This window comes from Protopterus annectens, chromosome 1.part1, assembly GCF_019279795.1.
Source record: "Protopterus annectens isolate FY-2018-M chromosome 1.part1, PAN1.0, whole genome shotgun sequence".
Lineage (NCBI taxonomy): Eukaryota > Metazoa > Chordata > Ceratodontiformes > Protopteridae > Protopterus > Protopterus annectens.
The window spans coordinates 1,215,520,743-1,215,544,401 of NC_056726.1; the positions used below are offsets into that span (position 1 = coordinate 1,215,520,743).

Below are 23,659 nucleotides of genomic sequence, written 5' to 3' on the forward strand. Positions count from 1 at the left end.
GTAGTGCCAGTACCAGCCCCAGCAATGTTGGGAGGGGGCTATCCATAGACCATCCTAGCAGACCACGTGCACGTGGCTCTGGTCAGTCCCAGCAGGGACCTGGATCCAGTGGACATATGTCAACCTCTTCGGATAGTACCCAATCTGGATTAGTACCGGATACTGTCTGTAGCACCCCTGCTAGGCATAGGTTCCGTATCCGTGGCCAGAGACGGTGATCTGTAAAGCCTGCCAGGTACAGTCTGTAGCTGTCTCACAAATCCCCTTATATGACAGCCACATGGTGGAACTGTGTGCACATTACATCAACATTGGCCCATAACAGTACTCATGGCCCTCTCTCACACACACACACACACACACACACACACACACACACACACACACACACACACACACACACACACAATTGCATAGCTCAGTGTAGGCCTCTGGCAAAACAACAACACACCCTGTGCATATGATGAAACCTGTGCCACCTCCTGTCATCTGTAACATTGATGCAGGAACAGGCTAACATGGTGCTGATGCACAGGGTGACTTTAATAAAGTATAGCAATGGTTGGACGTGTAGCATGTTGTCAGCAATAAAGTGTAATGATATCCTTGAAGGTGTAGCAGAGCAGGAATGATGCATTAAAGCTGTAATTAGCAATGTTGTATTGTTTTCACCAGTGTTTATTCCAATTGTGTTTTGTTTGCCCATGTGCCACTTGGCTGATGTGTGTAGTTGTGTCAGCATGCGTTATACAGTGGACAGTAAGTGTGGGGTGTGTGCAACAGGTTTGCAGATGTCCACTTGTGAACATGGTGGAGGTGCACTGTCTGCATGTACATGCATATTTGACACATGGGCAGGGTGACATGCCCTGTACTGGCCAGTGTTAACACTCCATAGTTTCTATTGGTGGCCAGTATGCATTGTACTACACACATTTTGGAACTTGAGTACGCATGTGTGTGTATGACACGGGTTGACACTGTGCTGGGGGCGATGCTGTTGTTGCTGTCATTGGTTTGCATTACTAAGGTTAATACTGTCCCAGCTGCATAATCCTTTATCAAAGCACACTATTCACCTACAGGGTTGCATGGACCGTGCTATCACAAACACAAGAAATTCTCACTTATACAGTAAAAGTGCATTAGTCTCATGGACCCCTGCCATAAACTAAATATATAATAGAAGGTGTGAAGTTGTACCAAAAAAAAAAAAAAAAAAAAAAAAAAAAAAAAAAAAAAAAAAAAAAAGAGGAGTTACATACCAAGAAGGAATAACTCTCAATAAACATACAAGGCAAGCTTCAAAATACAAAATGGCAAGAATCCCAAAGACAACACTAAAGCTTTCTTTAGTGTTGTGTATAATCTACATGGGAAATCTCAGTTTCAGGGTCACAGTTAATGTAAATGGTCACAAAGTACACTTATAGGTTCATAGGTTTATACTAGGCTATCTGCCCTAAGGCATTTATAAGCCTAGCCCAAAGTTATGTGGCTTACGCCACCCCTTATGTTAGAAATAATGTGCCCGTTAGTTTGTTGTGCCTCTGTCCAGCAGTGAGACAGAGATGATTCCCGGGGTAAACCTACGATCTCCCATCCACCGGTCAAGATTTCTCTTGAACAGAGCCAGCGAGGTGCTCTGCCTCACATGGACCGGGATTTTATTCCACAGCATGGGGAGTCTCTGGGTGATAAATCTATCCCTCCAGCACGTCCTGTTTATATCCGTGCTAAGGTTTAAGTCACTTGCTCTAGTGGTTCTGGTGGATTTGGATTTTTTGAGGTGGAGCATGTTCATTAATTCCGGGTTGGTCATGGCCTTGTATGTCAGGCACAGGTCACCTCTGAGCAGACGTGCAACTGAATAGAGTTGGAGTTTCTTCAGTCTGGCAGTATATGACAGGTTTTGGAGTCCCTTTATCCTTTTGGTGAGGAACTTTTGGGGTCTCTCCAATTGCTGCAGGTGTCAGGTGAGATACATCCCGAATGGGGCATTGTACTCGATCATTGGTCTGATAAGTGAAGAGTACAGGGGAACAATGACCTCACTTGATCTGGATGTGAATCCCTTCATGATCAGATGGGCAATGTAGAAGGTCTTTCGAACCACTTTAGCAACGTGAGTGTCAAACAAGAGGCCACTGTCAACCTGGGTACCCAGGTCCCTGATAACCTCTTCTGTGCTTAGTGGGTTGCCACCTATATGGTAGCTTGGGGTTACCATGTTTTTCCCGAAGGGTATGACTATACACTTTTTTGCGTTTAACTTCAGGCCATGGCTCTGGCACCAGCTATCAGTTTCCGTGAGACCCCTCTGAAGGATGTCTGTGTCCGATGTACTATCCACTATGGCACCCAGTTTGCAGTCATCCGCAAACTTTGTCAGCCATAGTCCTCCTATGTTTGCCTGTACTTCTGAGAAGTAGATGCCGAATAGGGGGCCAAGGACTGAGCCCTGTGGGACACCACTTGTAACCGGCTTGGAGTCTGACATGGCTCCAGCAACTCTAACCCTGTGGGTTCTGTCCTTTAGCCAGTTTGCAACCCATCTTGTGACATATGGGTTTACATTTAAGCTGGTAAGTTTCTCTATGATACCAGAGTGGGGTATTGTGTCGAAAGCTTTTGCAATGTCAAGGTAGGCTGTATGGACTGCCTTTCCCTCATCAATGGCCTTGATAACTGTTTTTGAAGAAGTCGACCAAGTTCAAAAGGCAAGATCTGCCCTTGACAAAGCCAAACTGGGTTGGGTCCAAGGTCTGCAAGTCCCCTATGTCCTTGTTTATGAGTTCCATTATGATCCTCTCCATAGCTTTGCAGACCAGGCTTGTTAAGCTTATGGGGCGGTAATTACCAGGGTCCGCAGAGGCACCGCATTTGTGGAGTGGGACCACAGCTGCCGTACGCCACTCCTTGGGCACATATCCTGTGGTAAGGCTAAGATTAAACAGCTGCCTTATGTGCGGGTTTAGTTCTTCATTGAGTTCATGTAGCACACAGCCGGGGACACCATCCAGTCCCATTGATGCTGTGTTTTTAGCTTTAGAGAGAGCAGCTTTCACCTGCGCATTTGAGATGTCTGGGAGGCTACACTCTGTTGGGATAGTTATCTCTCCTTTTGGGGGGGAGAGGGGGGGGTGAAGTTTGCGCTGAACCTGTCTGCCAGTATGTTGGCAATGTCTGTGGGTTCAGTGATTTTTGTATCATTTTGGACTAATTCTGAGCATATCTGAGAGTTTCCACCCAGGTTTCTGACATAGCTGAAGAAGGCCTTATGATTGTCTTTTGAATCTATGGCAATTTTTTTCTCAAAGTTGGCCTTGGATGATTTTATGAGGGATCGTAGTTTCTTACTAGTACTGATCAAAGATGCCTTCCCTTTTTGGGATTTTGCTCTATCATGTAATAGCTTTCTCCTCTTATTGTAAAGTTTGTTTATGGCTGGGGTCCACCAGACTGGACGTTTGCCCTTGGTGGAAAGAGTCTTGGTTTTATTTGGGATTGCCTGATCCATGCAGTCCTGAAGGTGTTCATAGAAGGCATTTGTAAGGGCTTCCGCAGCTTGGGTTGTGGTTTCCATTGGCTCGGGGCCTTGAAGGATACCACACCTGTCTTGAGTAGTGTGAAGTTTGCTTTAGAGAAGTTCTTCACTGTGGTCTTTTTTGTTTGGGGTGGGGGCGGGATTTGGATTTCTAGTGAGATTAGTTTATGATCTGATCTCACCAAAGAGGGATATACTTCCGGTGTGGAGCATTTTGTCCCCATGTTTGTGATTATGAGATCTAGTATATTTTCTCCTCTTGTGGGGACGGTGACTAGTTGTTCCATGGCATATGAATTTATGAACTCCAGGAACCTTTGTGCTAGAAAGTTGGGGCTTGAGTAATGTTCCCAGTCTATATTCGGGTAGTTGAAGTCACCCAATATGATGGTGTTTGGTGATACATTTATACCCTCCAGTGTCTTCAGGAAGGCTGTGTGGGTTTCCTGAGTTTGAGAGGGTGGCCTGTAGCATGCTACAAATTGTAGAGCAGTTTTGCCTATGGTTAATTGCACCTGGATGGTTTCCGATGCTTCGTGCATAGCCACCAACCTGGAGGTGTGGGTATCCCTTGATGAATATGGATACACCCCCTCCTTTTGTGGTATGGTCCAGGTTTTGGGGCCGGAACGCATGATATGAGGTAAAACCTGATAGTGCCGGAGTGCTCTCAGGAGCCTTGAACCAGGTTTCAGTCACAGCACAGACATCGATGTTCTCCATACTGAGAAGGACCTCGAGTGCGTGCATTTTGAGATTTAGACTTCTGGCATTGAGCAGCATTACCCTTAGTTTCTTCCCGTTTTTGTTTTCTAGGGTGGTAGGTTTAGAATTTGAGCCTTGCCTAAAAAAGGCATTATGGGGGTGGCAAGAGCCTTAGCCAATATCCGGAATCCCAGGGGTGACAGGTGCAAGCCGTCCCTTGCGAAGCAGCGTGGCTTGTCAAGCATGTCATCCCAAGCAGACAGACACTGGATCCCCTTTGAATGACACCAGAAATTAAGCCAATTGTTAAAGCTGATCATCTTGTCACTATACTGTGGCATCATTCGTGGTGAAGGAAGGATACTGCTCAGGGTCAGGGTCATACCTGCCTGGGCTACATAATCAGAGAGCTCCTCTATGTCTCTTTTCATGTAGTCCAGGGAGGTACGTCTCAGGTCATTCACACCAGCATGGACAATGACTGTGTCATACTTGTACTTGCCGTGGAGTGACCTGAGTGCTTGTGTTATGTGGCGGATTCTAGCGCCCGATAGGCAGCTTACCGTGACCTTCTCCTTGTTCAGCCTGGTGAGTGGGACGTCAGTGTGTCTGACTATGGAGTCACCTATGACAAGTATGTTTGGTGTTGTATTTGGCCTTAAGGGCAGTGACTGCTTTGCACACTGATTTTGTTTTCTATGTGTTGTTTGTGTGGTGTCTTGAGTTTGCAGTTGCTTGGGTGTCTGCTTTGGAGTCCTTTGCTGTTTAGGTAAATTTTTACTCAGAGCCTCCGAGTATGTCTTAGTGTGTTTATGTGTTTGATTCAGTGGTGTGGTTGAGTTATGTGAGACTTTTATTGTGGTGTGTGTAGTTGCCTTCTCCTCCTGCCTGGTCTTGCCAGTCCTGAGTTGAGAGAGCTCAGCCTCCAGTTTGGCTAAATAGCTGCATCTCTCGCAAGTGTTAGTGTTATGTGGGAGGAGGAGAGGGTTGTCCGTGTACATGAGGCAATTGTAACATTGCCTCAGAATTCCCAGATTCACCAACTGGGCAGGAGAGGATGCCAGCATCTGACCCTTCGACATGCTAGAAAGAATTATGAGTTGGTATGAGACAGAAAAGTAGCGGGCTTAGCAGGGAAGTGGGCACTCCTGGGGGGGTTTGCAAGTGAGGGATTTGTATAATATAGGAGTGCTTGACCTGCAAAGAAAATGCTTATAAGACAAGGGATATGCTTTTAAGACAAGTGCTGAGCTTTTTGAGAAGAAAAAGCAATTGGGAACAAGTGCTGCGCTTTTTAGTGAAGGTGTAAACTGTTTAGGTTCCTAACAGAGCAGTTCTAAGGGAAAAATTGAAGAACAGACTTTATGGAGCCAGAAAAAGTTTAACCTTGGTAAACTGGCGCTGCCCGATGCTGCTCTAGTGGCAACTCCGCGCTAAAGCACGTTAAGGCATGCTTGATAGCAGGGGCTGGAAAGAAGCAGGAATAGACCCAAAACGGACAATAAAACTACAGTTTCAAGTCAGTAACCACTCCTACAGGGAAGCTGCTCAATGTTATTCACTGCCACTGATCAACAGAGAGACTTTCCTTTAGCCCAAGCAAAAATGGCCTCACAGAAACTTACAAACAGTTCAGGAAACAGCAAGCCTGTAACTGAACTTTTTTAAATCTCAGAAAAGTGGGAAAAAAAGCAAGATTTTTTTTGTTTGTTTTTGTTTTTTCAGAGATAGCAGAGGTTCACAGGTAATATCAAGTTATAACAGTGCAGTAAATGACCCCACACAAGAGTGCTAGGTCAAGGAGAGAAAATTTGCAAGTTTTGAGAAAAAAACAATTTAAAATTAAGTGCAAACAGGAAATTCAGTAAACAACTTTTGGTTGTGCTCTAAATACAGCTACTAATGCAGAAATCAAGTTTAACAAGCTAGAAAATGTTCAAACTAGGCAGCTAAGCAGAAAAACTTAGCAAATAAACAGAGAAAAAATACTTAAAATCTCAAAAGTGGCTCCCTTCTTCTCTCAGTGTTTTCTCCTCTTGGTGGGTGCTTCACCAACAGCCAACAAGCCTGAAAGACCTGACTGACATTACCAATTTCTTGTTAGAGAGTTTGAATGCGGATTTCACCACCCTGTCATTACACAAGCGCCATATTTCCAGACCTGAAGAATGTAAAACCTGATGATTAACAGACACTAGTTAAAACATCTCTTTACCAAAGTACAAACCACAGTGGTAATGGTACTGGACAGTGACCCTGGCTATGTCACACACAAGCTGACATATGAAGTCACCACTCACCTAAACACTCTGTCCAGATGCAGCCTATATACAGGTTACATACTTGTGGAATGATGCATGGTAATAGTGTTCACAGCCCACAAGGGTTGAGCTACAACGTCGTCTTCTCCTTTCGGATGCTCCCATTAGGGGTCACCACAGTAGATAATCTGTTTCCATTTCTTCCTGCCCTCTGCATCTTGCGCTGTCACACCATCCACCTGCATGTCCTCTCTCGCCACAGCCATAAACCTCATCTTAGGCATTCCTCTTTTCCCGTTACCTAGCGGCTTCATCCTTAGCATCTATTTCACAATATATTCTGCATTCCTCCTCAGCACATGTACAAACCAACTTAATCCTGCCTATCTGGCTTGGTCTACTAACTTTCAAACCTGGGCTGACCCTCTAATATATTTATTCCTAAACCTGTCTACCCTTGTCACACCCAGTGCAAATGTTAACATAAATTGATTAAGGGTAGAACTACAACAGATCCTTGAAACTCTCACCCTATAAGCCAGACAAATGTTATCGGGAAGGCTATGGAGCACAGCATTATGGAACTCATTAACAGAGACATTATGAACCTGCAAACACTGCACCATACCCACTTAGGTTCTCTAAATCCCAGATCATGGCTCATACACCTAGTAGACTTCAAGCCAGTTAACAAGGCTATAGGTGAGGGAGGGGAGGTCCACACAGCCAAGCTACAGCTCAACAGCAATTCATACCTATCCCACATTCTGATATTATACATAACCTCAACAGACAGACCATAAACGATTGCTAGATGATGGATTGACAACTGACACACATATGTAGGGCACACAGTAACATTTGCAGCCTCCATGTACAATTCTATGCCAGTAACAAGTGGTATTCACCTGCACTCAGTCCTGGGACCACTCCTGTTTGGTATATAGCTTTCTTAGGTACAAGCAAACACAGTAGGGATATGTCTGGCCACGTTTGATGAAAATGCATACTGTGGGCTATACTTTATTCTCCAGATGACACACACATCCTCAAAAAGGGTATCATAGAGACAGATACCTGGTGTCAAACTCATGCTGTAAAGCAACAAGTCAAAGAAAGCATAGCTATCCAGTTTTAGAAAACAAAGTATCCCCAGAGTACAACATATGTAGTAGCCCCCAAAATGTGGAACAGGTACTAATGTATACATAGAGCAATGTGTTTGGTAATGTGATTATCAAAGGAGAGATGACTAAAGTGTTTTGGAAATCCCTCTGTGGAGCACATAAGCAATAAAGGGCTTGCATGTAGATCCCACAGAGGCTATTGCACACCTATAATGATTAGTCATCTTTGCCAGACTTTGCTTGCTTTGGAACAGGATTCAAATATACCTCAAGCATAAACCCTCACTCACTCTCTTCAACAGAAACCGTGATGAGTGGATGTGAAACAGAAGACGTAGCCCAGGGATCACTGCAGTGGCTAAACTTGTCACTAGCATACAGAAGTGGCCTAAGGTCTGGAAAGTGCCAGCATGCTCTGGCAAAGATAACAGATGCATTCATGAAGAAAGCAGAGTACCCACCTATGAAATAATTGAGGTCACATGTATGTATATGGCTTTGCCCCACAGCTACCTTACATGTGTAATGCACATACAGTTGTCATTGTGATATGTCATACACAAAAAAAAAAAAAAAAAAAAATCAAAACCCACTCCACATTGACCAGCGGTGTCACACACACCCACACACAGTCAGCAAGTGCAAGATTCAAACTTCTTCCCAAGTACATTATGAAACTACAGCCGTACGCATTTACACGACGCACTATACACATTACTGGATTTCTCCTTTCCACAGGTATATTTGTAGGATGGTGACTTCAGACTTGACAAAGATGAGTATACCACTTTTAAGGGGTGTGAGTATTCTCCTAAAAGGTTGCGCCTCCCCAGGGAGACACACACACACACACACACAGTTGGCAAGTGCAGGATTCAAACCCCTACCTAACTACATTATGATATTACAGCAGTATGCATTTACACGACGCGCTCTACACATTAATGGGATTTCTCCTTTCCACAGGTGTATTTGTAGGATGGTGACATCATCAGACTTGACAAAGAGGAGTATACCACTTTTCAGGGGTGTAAGTATTCTCCAAAAAGGTTGCTCCTCTCCAAGGAGACAGACACACACACACACACACACACACACACACACACACACACACAGTTGGCAAGTGTGGGGTTCTTAATCCAAACTAAGTACGTCTTTACACTTCAGCAAGCAATATGGAGTTACAGGGTGCAATACAGACATTACTTGCTGACAGTTCGCCCAAAGTTTTTTTTTCACATTTGCTAACCTCAGCAGGCTTATCATACTAGGTGTATTGTATGCATAGACCATGACTATATCATATATGGGTTTATGCACCACATGCTGGGACACACAGGGTCAATCCGATGGCTAAGCTCTGTCAACCCAATACTGGACAATACAGTCAGGAGGAGTAGGGTCATACAACCACAACACCAACTGTCTCACATAGACCTACAATATAAGCACCAGCAAAACACACACAACTACACATTACCATACTCTGAGAAAACAAATATCAATGAGAGAGAGAGACCTCCAAGCACACACCAGAAAACACATAAAACACCAAAGCAGTGTGCCTCACAACAGGCCCTAAGGCAAAACAAAATACCAAACACACTAGTAATAGGTGACTTCATAGTCAGGCACACAGATGTTCCACTCACTCGGCTGGATAAGGGGAAGGATACTGTCAGTTGTCTGTCAGGTGCTATGATCCGCCACATAACACAAGCACTTGCATCACTCCAGAACAGGTACATATATGACGTGTTCTTTGTACATGTCAGTGTGAATGATCCGAGACATACCTCCCAGGACAACGTGACAAAGAGATATATAGTAGCTCAGGCTGGTATGACCCTGACCTTGAGTAGCATCTTACCTTCACCTACATGATACTGCAATATAACAGAAAGATGATAAACTTCAACAATTGGCTGAACTTCTGATGTCATTCAAAGGGGATCCAGTCTCTGTCTGCATGTGATGACATGATAGACAAGCCTCGCTGCTTCCCTACAGATGGTTTGCACCTGTCGCCCAAGAAGAGGGCAAGGGTGCAAATCTGACACACATTCATGGCTACTTACTAAGCAACTGATCCATAAGGGTCTTTAAAAGAATAGCTATACTTTTATGCTAAGCCAGTAGTGAATGTGTGGTTACCCATCCATTCATCCAAATTATGTTTGAATAGCATTAAGAGAAGTACAGTAAACTCTCAGTTAACCAGAACTCTCAAGCAACCAGAAACAAAATCTAAGAAATACAGTACAGTATGGACATTCCAGTTTTTCATGTGTTGAACTTTCTGCTCCTGCCATGCAGAATCATACCTACATTTTTAGAGTTTTAAAAAGGAAGATACAAATAAATTCCCTCTCTCCCAAACCTGAGAACAAGTCAAACCAAACAAGTCAAATTGCTAAAATGTCAGCACTCGCTCCATACTAAGTTTCCATCAAATTGCACACACTCTGCGCGTGCACGCACGCACACTTCAGCTTTCATACATGCAGTCTCTCTCTCCGATCTCTCACACACACACACACACACACACACACACACACACACCACCTTTCATACACTTCTCCAATCTCTCACAGTCGCTTCTCCTTTCATACATGCATTCACTCTTTCTCTCTACTCAATTCATTCATTTCCACTCCACCCAGCACGCCACTGAAAACTGTTCATGTGCCACGCTTTCTAGTGAAAATACAAATTTAAAACATTAATATTACATTATTTAACATTTGTTTACCGGGAAAGTAAATAAAATAAATATTATTCCAACCAGGCTTTTAATTACTGTATTTCAGTATTAAAATCAAATCAATACAGTGTTTATGGTATAGTAGAGGGTACAGTATGTCAGGTCTGTTATTAACAGCAACTTTCAAGCAACCAAAAACTACACTTATCTGGCATCTACCAATCTCCATGGGTGCTGGTTGACAGAGTTTACTGTACTTTGCTTTATGTGGAGAGGAAGACCATTCCAAAGTAATAGTAGTCACTATGATACTTATATACCCCCCAACACGTTCCAACTTATCTATCCCCTCCCCAACATGTTCCAATGATATTTCGAAAAAGAGATTTAGATATTTTCTGCTGGCGTTTATACCCCTATTGGACTTGGGAATGTGCAGTAGGCCTGACAGGATAAGGTATGGTGAGACCCTGTGCAAGAGGCAGAGATCACTCCCCCCAATTGCCTGTACAGATACTGAGAAGAGGGACAAGGCTTTGAGGTGGTATGCACTGATTTTTTTTTATGACGCAAGCCATTGATTTTTAGTAAGAAAGCATTGCGGGTATTCAAGTTGCATCAGATGTTTAGACAAGTACATACCGAAGGGGGCATTACACTCAACCACCCTGAGTGCAAAATACAGTGGAATGATCACATCTCTGGACCCGAATGCCATACCCTCCGTAATAAGATGTGCAATGAAAAGGCACTTTCATACAATAGTGGATCGTGGTGATCTTCATGCAGAGGGGGAAAAAAAACACCATCTTCAACATACTGCAATCTAAGTCAGCTAATAATTCTGCCTTCCACAATCACTCAGCTAAAATCATTAAAACTGCACTAAAATGCGACTTCCTCAATAACCATATATGCTCCTGCACACAAACCTCTAAGCCACCATAAACGCACAATTTCATCTATTCTTTTCCTTTCCGCCACTTAGCAACTTCTCAAAATGACTATGAATCCTTTTCTTTATTTTCTAACATACTATTCTTGATACTTTTTCCTATTAAGAATTTTAAATGAACTGTATACCTTGAACCAATCTACATATATACTTTAATATTTTAACTGATTTGTTGAGCTACTACATTTTATACACCAATATCCAAATAAATAAAAAAATAAATTAAGATGCGTGCACACAAAGAAAATGTGAACACAATCACAAGCGGAGAAGTCTTGTGGCAATTTACTAAAAAGGAAAAGAAACTATCCTTTGTTGACCAAGTTAGTTCCAGTAGGCTAGTGGCCTTAAGGCAAAATCCAAGGTAGCATTTAAACTAGTATGGGAAATTTGGCCATGGCATCAGGGTACTTCCCGTAATCTTTTCAATAGTAATCAAGAGATCTTTTAAATCCACCTCAGCTATCACCAACTCAAAACAGATGGGTCCTCAGTTTAGCACCTTATTTGAAGGAAACACTCAGGAGTAAATCACCCACAATGCTACACATGGGAGTGTCAATATAACCTGCAGTCTTCTGTCGTTCAGCACCAAAGGCAAGCGTGCTACTTGTTGCCCCACTGACACTACTAGTAAACATCTGAGCTTATGAAAAAGGTGCACAACTGTTAAACTTAAATGTGCCTTCACCGTTGCCAAACTATGGAACTCACTTCCGCCTTCGATAAAGAAACACAGGCAGCAGCAGCACCACCTTCAAACAAATGCTGAAAAATCATCTCAACTCTTCCTGGCTATGTTCCTGCTCTATAACCTAACCTCTTCACTCTCCTTATATGATTACTAAACTCCTAGGTCTTTTGCTACTAGTGACTGATGACATTTTCTCCATATTTATTTTTATTTTCACTTGTTGATTCTCATACAATAATACTGTTTATACCAATCTGATTGAATTCTGCTTTAATGTATATTTTCTGTATATACTGCTGTAATCAAGCAAACTAGATTCCTGCTTTTATATATATATATATGTTACTATATTTACTATCTGTAACACTGTTTCTGCTTATGTACTAATTAATGTTTATATTTTTTCTTTATCTCGTTGGAGCTTTTCTCCCCGGGCCTCCACTGAAAATGGGCTCTTTTAGGCCCAGTGGACTTATCCCAGTAAACAAATGCAATAAATAAATAAAACACTGAAGAACTACGCATATATTTCACATTCTAGCACCCAATGATTATTGATTTTTTTATTTGCTTATTTTAGTAATTTTATACCTTTTTAGCAGCACAGTCAGGTTTTGAACTGTATATATATATATATATATATATATATATATATATATTACACATACATACACACACACACAACATAGATATATATATATATATATATATATATATACACACACACACACACACACACACACACACGTGTGTGTATGTATGTATATATATGTGTGTGTGTGTATGTATATATCAATAAATAAATAAAATTATATACAGCTTTTTTATCCCACAATGCTCATATGCCAGCTTTGACATTCAGTTAGCCATAGTTTGTACATACAAAGAATGGGGAGGGAATTAGTGGGACAGAACTCAGGTTACGAAGTGCCCCGTGACGCATGACAAACATACGTGTTAAACAGCTCTATCATGATGCAGGTAGTGGACTAAGTAGCCTCACTACAACTGAGGAAAGCCACTCTTAGCATATAATACAACAATTAAAACACAAATAATATATGTTTACATTGCTTTTTATTACAAAGGTCATCTCATTTCATGTATATAAAAGATTTTTTTTTCATGGAAAGTGACAACCTTTATGATTTTGGGGGGGAAGCTTATTCCATAACCCTGTAAACTGTTGTGTAAATATATTACGTTTCACACTGTGCAAAACGCTTTATGTTTTATTCTGTTAATCAAATTTTCTGATAACAGACAACCCGATCCGATATTAGATCCCCCAAAACCATTCCATGCACAGACATGCAAACAGAACTGGGTGAGAGACTGCTTTATGAACCTGGTAAAAGGTGACCTCCAAGTAACCTATAAATTAAGTTCTGGTAAGTTTAATCCAAATGTTACAAAGCAGAGTCTCCATTTTGTACGATTTCTACCTTGCTTGTGCAAATGAAATCAGGGGAAACATTGCCGGTTATCAAGATGGCACAATCACAATTTTAAAGTGGCCACATTTAATAAACCCTACAGCTGCTCTACATCCTAGAAAAGTTTTACGTATTAAGGATTCAACTTAGTGTTCCATCATGTTTAGAAATGTTTATCCATAGTTCAGTATTAACATATGCCCATAGATGGGTATTTTGTCATGCAATTGGTTGGTACCCCATCCAGAATTACATTTCAGTACCTTGGTCTAACTGGCATGATAAGCCCATCTTTCCCATGTATATGAATAGGATTATGCATTACCTCGACCAATGAGCAAATAAGCATTGGAAAAACCGACTCAAAACAGGTGATCATGTACATTCTGATTAGCTGCAACCATTTTAGAATTAACCGACAACATTCACAAAACATCTGTTAATAACATTCACCAAGTTAAAAAAAAAAAACTCTCAGCATTTTATGATGTGTGCTGCACTATGTAATTGTATGGTAAAAAATATATAAATACTGTTATCTTAGTTATTTAACATACAGTGTCCTGGAAAATCCAACAAGGACAGAGCCTACTTTCAGCGGAGGCCAGGGGAGAAACACGCCAGATGCATGTCTTTGGAATGTGGGAGGAAACCCACACGAATGCAGGGAGGACATGCAGACTCCACACAGAAGGCACCCCAGCCGAGAACTGAATCAGAGAACTACTTGCGGTGAGGCGGCAATGTCAACTGCTGCACCACTGCAACACCTGATACATGCTTTTTAAATCACCACATGTGCAACAATCTTGTCAAAATAAATACAATATTTAAGCACTGGCAAAGAGGTTGTTCAACTGGGCTGTGGTCCATTTTCAGTGGATACCAGAGGAAGAAAGCTTCCACTAAAATCGGTTTTTGTTTAGGGTGTTCTTTTCTTACACGTCAGCAGCACTCCTCACAGACCATTTTTATCACAGTCTGTCAAAACATTAGTTACCACGAAGCATGCTGTCAGTGGACTGTAGTGGACATTTTTACCCATTGTAGCGTCCCCATGGAGCTGGTATTTAAGATAGTACGTGTGGGGTGAAGTCCCTCACATGGGAATGCAGGGGGACCCAATCTCCTACAAGGAAAAGATTTTGATTTTTTTTTTTTAAATATAGAGTTTTAAGTTAAAACTTCACAACACTAACAAATAAAACTGACGAACCATAGCATAGGGGAACATAAGGGAAGCAAACAAGAACATACAAAGGTTGAATGCTCAAAACTGGGGAAAAAAAAAAAAAAAAACTATACCAAAACTAAATAAATAAAAATAAATGCACTGGTACTTGGAGTAAAGTAAAAAATGTGGGCATTCACCCTACTCTAGGTAGCAGAAAACATATGTAGTACATGCAATTGCAACTAATATTCACTGATTATGAACAAGCCACCTGCAGAGACTGACTGTTGTTACACAAGGAAAACATCACTTATCAAGTCACTAAAGCAAGTTGTCACACACTTTGTATACCACAACAGATATTAAAAATTTTCAAAGCAAAGATTAGACAACATACAAGCTACCACTGGTGACACTGTATATACACATGTACAATATTTACAGCTTCATGACTGTCAAAGAGGAAGGTAACTGATACAGTTGTCGAATGCACACTGAAGCACTGCTTAGTTAACAGTAGTCCATTTCTAAAAAAATAGCCACTGTAGTGTTAGCAGAACAGCTAAGTGATGTAGTTGAGCTGTGCTCCTAAAATATAAATTTTGTTGAATTTTCTATTTTTTAATTGAGACTAGCTAAAAATCCTGTACACACACACACACCTGCACAAGAGCAATGAGGGTAAATTAGCTTGGGCAGCTCTAATGAAATGTCTCATTCCACAGAAATATTCACTCATAACATTTTTATAGCAACTAACATATAACACAAATAAAATGATGCCAACATAGATATTCGATTCTACTTCAAAACTACCCTGGAGATATCCTGTACCAATTTCAAATGTGGAGGAATTGTTGGATTTACAGTGGCTATTACTGAACAGAACAGTGCAATTTTTTGCCTACTGGATTTGTTACATGTCTTTCAGTCATTTTTTCATTGCTTGAAAGCTACCTCAGCAATTTCACACACATACACACACTACATATACATGTTTAGTACAGAGAACAAAGCAGTATACCAACTACCAGACTACTGAAGCAAATAGACACAAAGACATTTTTTCATTGCTTGAAAGCCACCTCAGCAATTTCACACACATACACACACTACATATACATGTTTAGTAAAGAGAACAAAGCAGTATACCAACTACCAGACTACTGAAGCAAATAGACACAACATTTATGTCTGAATTAAAAATAAGGCCCTGGAACAGATGACAAAAAAAGGATACTTGCGTACTATGGCAACCACATTCGTTGCAAGAGAAGCAGCTCATTTCCAAGCCCTTCTTCTGCTGACATATGGCGGCAAAGTTACTTGGCATGTGTCACTGAAGTGTCTGCTATTACAGTGACTTTTATTTCAACACATTTAGCTGTATGGGGAAATGAAAGACAACATATTTTACCGATTTCAACCCACTCGATAATACGTAATTACCGGTAGCTCTGGACATTGCCGTTACAAACTCAACTAATGTGTTAACATCTCAACTAATGTGTTAACATCTATCCCTATTTTCTATCCCTAACATCTATCCCTATTTTCTATCCCTATTTTCGGGGACTTTCACCCAGTTATTGTACAATTTCCACTGATTTCATCTAGTAACAAATTAAGAGGTATGCAAAGAATTGCAAAAACCAGCCACAGTGCTGTTACATCAGTGACTGTGGTTGTTATGGTGCCTTGCTTGCTGACGGTGGTATTTGTCTTGTGTTTCTTTCATTTTACTTCTTTACCTAGGTACAGCACAGCAGTAATTAATCCATACAACACCCAAAGTAGATATGGCCTGCAAATGTATATTTCTTTTGACAACATTTAAAGGAAGATGGATCTCAACACTTACAACCACACACACTGCACATCAACACAACATGGGTTGAGTCGTTTGTACTGCAATTCTGACAGTTGGTGCTGCTGGTCTTGGTTATATGCAAAGTCACATCTTTTATTATTGAAATCACCCAAAACAGTCAGTAGTTAATGTTTCAGTCAAAATTAATTAGAAAACGTTCTCAGAAACTGGACAACTGTGAAAAACTATCACGACTTCCTTATTATCGAGTGGTTTTCAATGTGGTTGCGATAATACGCAAGTACCCAAAAAGTAACAGTTCATTACCATATCTGACAGCAAAATTCTCACAGAAATTATATCAAAAACAAAACAAACTTGTTAAAAGTATGTGCATGAAGCCCAGAATGTTTAGTCTATTCAGTAGTCCTGAGTAGCTTACCATGCAGAATGCCTTGGAGAGGATAAAAGAAACAAATTGGTAGTAGTTGACCTATTTTTATTCTGAGAGAGAAGGAATGCAACATTTACTGAAAAGTCTTTATAAAATCCATGCTGATAGTTGTTTAGAAGATAAATTTCTGCCAACAACAAAGTTGTTTATGGCAACTCAAGCTTTAATATAGGAAAAATTATACATATGAAATTATAAATTCTCCAAAAAATATGACCTCAGTAAAACTGACCACCACCAAAAATTACTGTTTATAGTATTCAGTGACACCCATCATTTAAAATCTGTACATTACGCTATACTAAAGCAGCATGAAAAGTATGGACCTTTTCGCTAGTAGACAGATATATCAATCAATACGTCTCTCAGTCCTCAATCCTAAACCAAAAAGACAGGTAGCTTCCAACTATAAATACATGCACACGATCATAACACAAACTGAAAAATTCATGCAGAGGAAAAAAAAAAGTCAACGTGCTTACACAATTATTTCACATCAGATTTACTGTAGAAAATAAAGTATCAATATATTCTATTCAGCACCAGCAAAAGAAGTTGTCCTTCTGCAAATGTACAAAGCTTATTCATTGAAAAAGTGAAGGGAGAAAGAAAACCAAACACCATGTCTACACCCCCATTCAAAAATCACTGCACAAGTTACATCCCACATTGTAAACCTACCCTTACATATGAGGCGCAAAACAAATGGATAGAAAATGCTACATCATTAAACATCAGACAATAAAACTTTATGAACATTTTTTCCATCATTACACAAACACTGCAGAAAACGATAGGTGAGTTCTAATCATAAATATTGATTAGATCTCTGTGCATGCTAGGAGAGAAGCATCAGAAACTGAACAAAAAAGCCAGACAAGTATCAAGTGGCACAGAATAACATGAACTGAAATGTATGCCATTTCATCATCAACTTAAGACATCTGCTTATGCGACAACTTTAGGAAATTGTGAGATTGCATGCAACAGTAACTTGTTGGTTCCTGTTTTGCACTTCCATTGCATATCCCATTTCTAAACAACACCTGCAAAAACAATTTTTCAGATAAACTTATGTAGATAACTTAATGATATGTACAGTCATGTCTATGCTATCATACACTGCCGATTCAAAACCATAACTAAACATTAATTCCAAACAACAGGCATGCACCACAATCAATGCAGCTCTCGTTTCAAAGTACAGTTTTCTCCTGAAGGCACATTAGAATGTGGAAATATGTAAATAGTAAATTAAATTTTAAAATTTAAACGAAAAACAAAATTATCTACAAGTTAGTTACTTACAACCTGAACACTGTCAAAATAATGACGTGGGAAAAAAACACAATTGTATTGTTAAAACGTGTGGTTATTTTATGGGGAAAATGTGCAATATACAAATACTATCACAGAACAGAGAAGAAAAATAAACAGAAGAAAAAGTGCAAAATAAACTTGTTTGCATTTCTACCGTCATCACTGTCATCCTTTAAGTAAATTAAAAATCCCAACTACATTTCCAAATATGCTATTTAAACTTCTATAATACCGACACAACTCGACTACTATAGTCTAAACTGTCAAAGTTGCTTAACTAGAGAATCTATTACACGATTAGAAGTCTACACTACTACACAAAAATACGTCAAAAGACTGATAAAACTCAAATGAAAAAAAGGATTTTGATATACCAAACAAATCAGCTCTTACAATAAAAGAGGGACAGCATATAATAGCACCGCCCCACCACCACTGACACACGTACAGGCACAAGACACGCACACGAAAATGTCAAATAGTAGGCTTTTTTCTACTTTATTTTAAATTTCTTCCAACCAACCTTTTTTATCAATACCAGAGCTGTAAGAGTGAAAGTAATGTGGCCCATGCCTCTATGATCCCTGCAGGCCTGTCCTGCCAAGTTCCACAACACATCTGGAGAACATACTCCGCTTTATTCCTCATACCGCGGATACGACTGAATTCACATAAAGATAATGTGTTACTGGAAAATAAACAGCTGGGAACGTGAAACTCGTGTCAATGCTATAAGAAGTCCCATGCTGTTAAACACTAGTTTTTTTCCCTACTCATAGATTGCTTGGTAACTCCAGAATCCCACACCCTCCAAACCAGCCCATGTCACACAAAACTGGGTAAGGTGCCACGAGCGCCATCAGTTTGTTTATCATTAACGCCCCAAAACACCACAGGATTCACCGCATCAAAGCGTCACGGAAACCAGCTGAAACCTCATTCATATTAAACTCTCTGCCAAAACACTGGCAGTGGCACTACTACTGTGATAGTACCATTTCCCGTAGCACTCTCCTCACTCCAAGAGGACACTGACAGGACACTACTGCCACACCACCAGGACTCCACTCTACTGCACTTTAACCTCTGCATGAGTTGCATATCTCCCGACAAACACCCCCTGTTATCAACCAAGAAACTTACATTTCCTTCCCCGTTTGTCTACAACGAGCGATTCAGAAGAAGGCCCTAGCGATACGTCTATAGGCTCCAAGACAGCACTCACCGCTGACTCCAGAGGCGCCGTCAACTACCGGCCCGGGTGACGTTCAGCACGGTCCACCTCCTCAGGGCCGGGCCGGCAAGCGGACACTACAGGGGTGGGGCGATGGCGTGCGGGGACAACCAGGACACACTTTAGCACCTGAGACCAGCAGAGGGTCACATCTAAAGGTGCCACCAGGAGAGCACCCTCTACAGGATGGCAGGAAGGTAACTACTATTACAGCACTAAAGGAAAGACGTAGCTCTCTACGCATGCGTAACATGAATACGCAAAGAGTACAAGGCTAGTGAGGTATAACGTCACCTAGACTCCGCCTCAGCAAAACTGAAAGTGGGTGTGGTAGGGGTGTGCCTGAACTTGTGGCAATGACGTTATTTGTCAATTGTTATTTTACTACAGAATTTTGTTAATATTTATGACAATAGAGGAAGGTTTACATCCCTAATACGTATTTTAATTCAGTGTCTTTATTGTGTACATATTGTAAGTGAACAGCATCAGTAGTGTGCCCAGATCTTGTCTGATAATTTGTGGCTTCGTACCTGATTTTTGAGATAGGAAGTTAAATTCCGGGATTAAAACCTTCGTTATTTTAATCTGTTGATGTGCAATATCATACGAGTTATATGAATGGTCCATATTCAAAAAGAAAGTTGCCTGTACCTTGAAAGCACAATTTAATATTAACGTGGGATCTTGGGTGGTCTGTGTGCATAATACTAATACTTAGGAAGTTATTGGCGTATTTTAACATAATGCTCTTGAGGAAAGATCATGTTCGAATTACTAAATCCGTTCCAGTATCGCGGTCAATTTACTTGTTACTCCGTAGCATTCTGAAACAGAGTACACAGATCGCTGATGTACATGAAATATTAATGAAAGTCTGTCTACTTAAGTGTCAGATAAAAAAAAGGACAAAGCGTGGATGGGAACCGGAAGTGGGTGTGATTTCTTTCTGTCAGTAGTGATGTCATTTCAAAATAACAATCGACTTTGCGGACGCCTGTTTAGTTGAAGTTCGTGGTGATAACGTAACGAGTAAATTAAGTACGAACCGCAGGTAATGTGCAGGACTGCTGTTATCATTTGGACACCCCGTCCAAGCAAAAGTATTCTGGCCCCACAGTGTACAATTAGACATTACTTTAACATGATGTGTTTATGTATGCATATATGACAATGTACCCAAACAACCTTCCTAAGATTAATGTAAGTTAGACAGACTAGTTATATTATACATTGTAACAAGCCGCCAAATAAAAATAGCCAGCATCACCGAGAAACATTCTAACCACAACACTATTTGCAGTTACAGGCAGTCAGCTATACCATATACCACATATATGCACCTTGGCTCGAGATGATTGCCACTGCGGAAGTGACACCCCGACCCATGTGCAAAATGGGAAAAGTGATTGAGGAAGGATGGATGGATGCAAAAAATCACAGCATTATTAAGAATGCCAAGAATTCTAAACCCCCCACTGTACTATTTATATATGAAATAATAGCCTAGAATTTTGAAAGGTACAGGTTAGTGTGCCCACACACCCTCGGTGCTGAAATGCTTGCACCCATCACCTTCCTACAAGTGTTTCAGTGGTTTGCTTTAAACTAATGTCCAGCCTCTCCAGTTATCTAGCGCTAAAAACATGCTCTGTAACCCATTATTAGAGCCAAGTACAGGTTATGCATATATTCCTTGGCCACACTTTGACATCTTTCTTCAATTTTCTCCACTGTATAAACGGTCATACAAAGTTAATCAAATGCAACAGTGTTGAATATGACATACCACTAGCCAGAGGAAGGGTGAGCAAAGGGAGCAGCCGCCCTGGGTGCCAACTTGGAGACAGGAGCAAAACTGGCTAACTTATTTATTTATGTATGTACCAAAATGGGTTAATTTATTTATTTATGCACCAAAACTGGTTAACTTTTTATTTATTTAGTTATTTATGTATGTACGTAGCATTACCAAAATATTTAATGATACGTATTTTCTTTTGTAATTTCAGCGTCTTGTCACCAACTGTCTCATGCCTGTTTCTGCTCCCTTTGTATGCAAAAGAATTAAAGAAGTGGGCATGTACTTCATTTTAAAACAATTGCTGCCTGAGTTCTGATTGGGTAGGATAATGATGCTGTCAGCAAACGAGCCCTCACAGTACTTAATTATGTGGTAAAAGTGTGACAGTCAATGTAAGCAGTCTAGAAAATGTGGAAAATAGGTCTAAGGTCAGTTGTATGAGATGTTAAATGATTATATGGACATCCAAGTGTGTAGAATCCTTGCTGCTTTTCAGTTATCTATTTTCCTGTTTTATTTTTTTTTCTCCTTACTAAAGTTTTCCATGCAAGAGAGGGGACACCAAATGAAAGTATAAGCCAGGGCACCAAGCAATCTAGCCATGGTTCTTCTGCTAACTACAGTTCCTCAATTTTCTAAATTATGCCCAATGTTTTCCTATGCTTTTGCTGCTGCTAAAGCAAAATCATACCAGGATTACCTCTGCAGAAATGAAGTATATGCCTGATAGGGCCAAATTCATAAAGGTTACAGTGAGGTGCAGGGCTGGTGAGTACATTGCAGTAACTATTTTTGGTTCAGAGACAGCCCTACCATGGTGTGCATCACTTTGTGGTGCAGCTCCAAGGTGGGCTGTCTCTGCAGCCTACCACAAATGCTAATAAGGCCCTCTGGGGAGCACTCTATGCATATTAGCCATTAACTTTCCCTCAGGGAAAGGATCATCATGGACCTCATAAATAAAGATATTGGGGACCTACAGACACTGGATCCTACCCAGTTCGGCTTTGTTAAGGGCAGATCCTGCCTCTTAAACCTGGTCAATTTCTTTGAAACAGTCACCAAGGCCATTGACGAGGGGAAGGTGGTCCACACAGCCTACCTGGACCTCGCAAAAGCCTTCGATATAATACCCCACTCGGGCATTATAGATAAGCTCACCAGGTTAAATATAAACCCCTATGTCACTAGATGGGTTACAAACTGGCTCAAGGACAGAACCCACATGGTTAGAATTGCTGGAGCCATGTCAGACTCCAAACCAGTTACAAGTGGCGTCCCACAAGGTTCAGTCCTGGGACCTCTCTTGTTCGGTATATATTTCTTGGAGGTACAGGCCAGCACGGAAGGACTGTGGCTGACCAGGTTTGCAGATGACTGCAAACTAGGCGCCATAATAGACTCTCCAGCAGGCACAAGCATCCTACAAAAGGGCCTCATAGAAACAGACAACTGGTGCCAGAGCCATGGCCTCAAGCTAAATGCCAAAAAGTGTATAATCATCCCCTTTGGCAAAAACAAAGTGCCCACAAATTACCACATATGTGGTAATCCATTAAGTATGGAAGAAGTAATTAGGGACCTGGGGACCCAAGTTGATAGCAATCTCTCATTTGAAAACCACGTGGCCAAAGTGGTTAGAAAAACATTTCATATAGCCCACCTAATCATGAAGGGATACACATCTAGATCAGGGGAGGTCATCGTGCCTCTTTACTCATCCCTCATCAGGCCCATAATTGAGTACAATGCCCCTTTTGGGATGTACCTTACCAGATACCTGCAGCAACTGGAAAGACCCCAAAAGTACCTCACCAAGAGGATCAAAGGGCTCAAACAGATGCCATATGCTGCCCGGTTAAACAACCTCCAGCTCTACTCAGTGACATACTACCTGCTCAGAGGCGATCTGTGCCTGACGTATAAAGCCATGTCCAACCCGGAATTAATGGACATGCTGCACCAAAGAAAATCCAAATCCCATCGAGCTACGTGCTCGAGAGACTTGAACCTCAGCACTGAAATAAATAGGACATGCTGGAGGGACAGATTCATATCCCAGAGGCTCCCTTCACTCTGGAATAAAATCCCAGTCCAGATTAGGCAGAGTCCCTCATTGACTCTCTTCAAGAGGAATCTTGATGAGTGGATGGGAGATCGTAGGTTTACCCTGGGTATCACTTCTGTGTCACTGTTAGATAGAGGCACAGTATACTAACCTCGAAAAAGGGCATAGCAAAATTCATTTAAAATGGGTGGCGAAAGCCAAACACACTCTGGCTAGGCTTATAAATGCCCTAGGGCAGATCTTCTAGTATGAACCTATGAACCTATTATAATCTATTCATCTTCCACTCCACCCCACCCTGAGCACCCCACAATAAAAGGCATTATTCCGATAAACTTTGTGCCTTCATTTTCCTCAGCCAATACC

General features: G+C 41.0%; 1 protein-coding gene across 6 annotated transcripts in view; it reads right to left on the minus strand.

The window, feature by feature from the left end:
• EPN1 (epsin 1) overlaps positions 1 to 19,662 on the minus strand; it is a 1,407,891-nt gene extending 1,388,229 nt beyond the window's left edge. For all 6 annotated transcript variants that reach the window (XM_044080699.1, XM_044080709.1, XM_044080717.1 and 3 more), the window contains exon 1: positions 19,331 to 19,662. The gene's annotated coding sequence lies outside the window, so the exon portion shown is untranslated. The remainder of the gene's footprint in view (positions 1 to 19,330) is intronic.
• Between the last annotated feature and the right edge of the window lie 3,997 nt (positions 19,663 to 23,659).